The 5,440-nt window shown below is 46.9% G+C and overlaps 1 pseudogene; it reads right to left on the minus strand.

Moving 5' to 3' along the window:
* Positions 1-413: 413 nt before the first annotated feature.
* On the minus strand, positions 414-877 carry LOC121152366 (annotated as a pseudogene).
* Positions 878-5,440: the final 4,563 nt, after the last annotated feature.

A 5,440-nucleotide genomic window follows, 5' to 3' on the forward strand; every position in this document is an offset into this window, starting at 1 on the left:
TTGGCTCCAGCAGTTGTGGTCACTTGGAGAGTGAATCATCAGAAAGAAGATCTTCCTCTCTGTCTCTCCTTCTCTCTGTATACCTGACTTTGCAACAAATATAAATCTTAAAAAAAAAAAAAAAAAGCCCCAGACATGGGGCTAGATGTTGTTGGCCCTAGGTCCCAAGTCTAGGGCTGTGGTTTCCAGGGTAATGGAGACTGTATGTGTATAAGAGGAATAGCCTAGTTCTAGACCAGTGTAGGGGCCATCACAGATGAATATCTTAAGGTTTTATGTGGGGAGAAGGAGGGAGATGGGGAGGGCAAGGGATTCTAGATGTCTAGGTCAAGGACTGGGAAAGGGCTCAGGGTCTTGGGCATGAGAGGGGGTGAGGGTCCTATTCTTCAGGGCTGGGCACAGATTCCAGGAACCTAGGATTTGGCCTTCTGCTCTTGTCCCAGCGCTTCTGGGATCAGCCCCTTTGACGTCTGCTTGAGACCAATGCTTTCCATCTTGTTCCCAAGCTTGTCTTTAAGGTTGCACAGGCACAGTGAGGCATGTACCAGGATCTGAAGCACTGGCCCCGCAGTGCTGAGCAGGAAGGTGTAAGCACCACGGGTGACCCAGAGGACGAGGATGCCAACGGCCAGCACCACAGCGAGGTACATCAGGATGCCCAGGACTACCAACATTGTCAGTGTAACAGGTGCATGTACCCAGCCAGAGCAAGACTGAAGCCGAAGCACTGAAGGTAGTTGGTTTGATAGTAGAGAAGGTTGTTGATGTTAAGGTGACACCAACGCCGCGTGTTGCAAGGATTTGGAACGACCAGGTGCATCGACCCCAGGAGAAAGTCATCCAGGACTTGCAGCAGTGGCAGCCCTACTTCCCACATCCTGTTGGTTGCTGGACCAGCCCAAAGGAGCCTGCTGGACTAGAACATCTGTTATCCCCCGGCCTCTGCAAAACACACTGGAAAAATCTGGTCCAACTCCTTTCTAACATGCATGGGCAAGGAGTAGAATTAGCCCAAATGACTGGGCCCTTGCCAACCACATAGGAGACCCAGGTAGAGTTTTGGGTCCCTGGTTTCAGTTTGACGCAGCCCAACCACTTACAGCCATTTAAGGAGTAAACCAGTGGAGGAAAGACATCTCTCTCTTCTCTCTCTCTCTCTCCTCTCTCTCTCTCTGTAATTCTGCCTTTCAAATAAATACATAAATATTTAGCAAAAAGAAAAAGACAGCAACACCACCTCCAATAGCTACAAAAAGACAAATACCTAGGAATAAGTTTAATCAAAGAGGTAAACTATGTCTACAGTGAAAACTCTAAAAAACTAATTAAAGAGATTAAAAAGAAGCTGTGCCACAGTGGTTATGCTACTGCTTGTGATGCCAGCATGTCATATCCCAGCTTGATATATATATGACTTTCAAATGCATAAATCTTTTGAAAGGAGAGAGGGAATGAGGAAGGAAGGAAGAAAGGAATTGAAGAGAGTACAAAGAAATGGAAAAGCATCCTGAGTTCATCAACTGAAAGAATTGATACAACTAAGGTGTTCATATTACCCAAACTAATTATAGATTTAATGTAATTCTTATCAAAATACCAATATTTTTTACAGAGTTACTAAAATGTATGTGAACCTCAAGAGACTCCAAATAGCCAAAACAATCTTGATGAAAGAAGAATAAATCAGGAAGCATTGCTCCACCTGACTTTAAAACACATGACCAAGTCACAGCAATTAAACAGTATGGGGGCCTGGCGCACTAACTAGTGGCTAAAGTCCTCACCTTGCACGTGCCAGGATCTAGTATGGGTGCCAGTTCTAATCCCAGTGGCCTTGCTTCCCATCCAGTTCCCTGTTGTGGCCTGGGAAAGCAGTCGAGGACAGCCCAAAGCCTTGGGACCTTGTACCCTCATGGGAGACCCTGGAAGAGGCTCCTGACTCCTGGCTTTGGATTGGCTCAGCTCCAGCCCGTGGCAGCCACATGGGGAGTAAACCATGGATGGAAAATCTTTCTCTCTGTCTCTCCTTCTCTCTTTGAATCTGAATTTCCAATAAAAATAAATAAATCTTTTTTTTAAAAAAAAATAAATACATAATAAGGAACTCAACCACCTCCATAGTAACAACAATAGTAACAGTGATCAAAACGCTTGTGGGCAGTAGATTTAAACAGACATATCTCAAATGGAAACCTCAGGGACCAAGAGGTACATGAGAAAGAGATGTTTAACAACATGAGCCACCAATGATAAATCATCATTAATCACTAATCATGAAATGCAAATCAAGAGCACAAGTGCTTAACCAGTGATCCAGACTCCTGTGTCCAACATCAGAGTGTGTGTCTCTGGTCCCATCTCCAGTTCAACTCCAGTTTCCCACCAAGGCAGACCCTGCCAGGCAATGGGCAGCCCTAATGGCCCCAGGTACATTCCTGCTAGTCACAGGGCAGAGCTGGATTGAGTTTCCAGTTTCTAGCTCTTGCCCCAGGTCAGCCCAGGCCATGTGGGAGCTCTGTCTGTGTCTTTGTCGGTTTTCTCTCCTTCTCTCTCCTCTCAAAAAAAAAAAAAAATAACCAGTCTAGGAGAAGTGTGGCTATTACCTCACATCCCCTAGACTGGCTATTACCAAGAAGACAAGGGGAAAGCTCGTGGCTACAACATGGAACCCAACAGAAGCATAAGAAAAGGAAACGGGTGCTATGAGGCTGGGCCATGAAGTCAACAAATACATGAGTGAGTCAGGTCTGGGGGTAGAATCTGCAGGAGAATATGTGGGCTCACCCATGTGGAACAACAATCTCCATTGGCATACGCAAGAACTATGGCTGGGAATAGGCCTGGTTAGGGAGCTAGGGGGATGCCCTGGCTGCGCTGGAATTCCCACTGGTGAACACGAGAGTCAGAATTGGTATATTGTACAGGGCTGAACATGGCTGCAATCTCCCTCAGCACGAATGTGGCCTGGGTCTGGGGAGTGCCAGACTGGGCTAGACTCTAGCACCCACTGGTACTTATGAGAGTCAGGGTGGGTGTAGAACAAGTTGGGCTAGTTTCAGCTCCCACTGAACCATGTGAGCGCTATGTCTGGGCATGGACCAGGTGTGGATGGACTGCAACACCCATCAGTAAGAACCAGAAAGGGTGTGGGCTGATTGGGCAAGAACATCATTCCTGCCAGGACAAGAGGTGGACAAAGTCAACCTGGGCCAGGGACCCACCGTTATATGCAAGATCTGCGACTAGGAAGAGATCAGATAGAGGAGCATAGCAAACTCCTTCGCCAGGTTGCAGACCCTGCAAGTAAGCACACGAATCAAGCCAAGGAGCAGCCCAAATCAGGCCAGGTTACAGTACCTGCTGGCATACATGTAGATCAGACCAGGGAATGGGCCGGGCTGGGTCATTTCTTAACATCCACTGGCAGACTCAAGAACCAGGATGGGGTACAGAAGGGGCTGAGTCGAACCACATCACCAGCCAGTTCACACTCCAATTGGAACTTGAGACTGACTGGGCAAGCTAGACAGCAGCACCAACTAGCACAAACTGGAACTGGGGGCAGGTTGGATCAAATTAAGCTGCAACACCTACTGGTAGATGCAAGGAAAGATGAGCTATGTCAGTCTGGGGATGGTGGTGTCGGGTCCTTGAGCCCCAGGGACAGAGAGGCCCTTGGGCCCACCTGTTGGTAGGTGTTGGATCTGTGACCCATAGGGGTGTGGGATCCAGAGGGTCCTGGGTTTCCTGGCCCAGGTGCTAAGGCCCACCTATGTAGCAGGTGTCGGATCTATGAGACCAGGGATTTGGGTGTTCTGGCAGGTCCCGGTCGCAGGGCCCCAGGTCTTGGATCTGCCTGCGTGGTGGTCACTAGATCTGTGAGCCCTAGGGGTGGGAGGTGTGGCTTGGCCCAGGTCACCTGGCTCAGGTCCATGAGCCCATTTAGGAGAACTGGTCCTCCTCAATATAGAGAACAGAGTCCTACATGGCAGACCATGGAGGACATGGTAGTTCACTGGGGCCTGAAGGGGACATCTGGTACCATAGCAGAGAATGGAGAACAGAACATATGGACAACTACTCCAGCCAAATGATGACAGCAAATATCTGGGCAATTGGAGACTCTAAGGTTGATTGTGTCAGCCAAGGGACATTGGAAGTGATTCCTCATCCATAGATAGGCAAGATAGAGAGCATTTCAGAACTATCATATCCACCTGTGCAGACCCTTCAGAAAATGCACCACATTGTGACCCTGGGCTGACATCAGGTGGTCTTTCCCTGTCCTCGTACTGGGATGGTAGGGAGAGGGGGTATGGCCTATCTCCCTATCTCCCCCCACCCCCAAAAAGGGGAAGAAGAGTTAGAAAGTTTGGAAACAATGATCACAAATCCACTTCTCCCTAACTCTAGACCCTTCTCACCCTGATCAACTACGTAAACATCATCTAAAATAGTTTTTTTTTTAAAATAAGGAGAAGACAAAAGATAAGGCTGTGGAGAAAAAGGAATCCTGGCACACTGCTGCGAGAGAATCAATTAGAATAGCAATTTTGGAAAACAGGATAGAGATTCCTCCAAAAACAAAAAAAAAAAGCTACCATAAATTCCAAAAATCTCACTCTTGGGTAGATATCCAGGAGGAATGAAGAAATTCATCTGTTAAAAAGATATCTGCATGGCCATGCTCATTACAGCTCTAGTCATGGAAGAAAGGGAAATCCATCAACCAATGAACGTGAAAAGAAAGAAAAAAAAAAGTGGCACATGTGCACACAGTGGAGTAGTATTTGGCCATTAAAAAGGCTGAAATGTTGCCACTTGCAAAAAACAAAGATGGAACTGGATGTCATTTTGTGGAGTGCAATAAGACACGCCCAGAAAGATACACTGCATGAACCTGCTCTGGTGTGGAATCTGAAAAACTGAGCTCAGAGGAGGGCATGTAGCGGCAGCTGCCAGAGGCAGGGGTGAGCAGGGAGGAGAAAAGGATGGGGGAAGATAATTCAATAGGCATAATGTGCCATCGGAGTAAGGAGCCTGGTGTCCGACTGCACAGTAAAGTGACTACCAATAAGAATAATGCACTGTGCAGTTCTCTAACCAGAAGGAAGGGTTTCATCATAAGAAATTGCAAATATTTGAGAAGATATATTTATCCTGATTAGATACTACACAACATATGCATCTATTAAAACACAACATAATACCCCTTAAATAGGTACCATTTTAGTGTGTCAATTAAAAGCGTTTCAGTTAAAACAGCCAGATTCAATATCAGAAAAGCTCAGAGGATGTGGTTAATCCAGCTAACAGGAAAGATATTCCTGGTCCCTCAGCTGCCAGGATGGAGGGATGAGCAGAAATCAGCAAGATCTGGGAACCACGTTGTAGACGCTCAAAGTCTAAGCTTGGAGATGGACTTTATTCTGTGGGGTGT

Source organism: Ochotona curzoniae, unplaced genomic scaffold, assembly GCF_017591425.1.
Source record: "Ochotona curzoniae isolate NIBS_2020 unplaced genomic scaffold, NIBS_Ocur_1.0 contig_2404, whole genome shotgun sequence".
NCBI lineage: Eukaryota > Metazoa > Chordata > Mammalia > Lagomorpha > Ochotonidae > Ochotona > Ochotona curzoniae.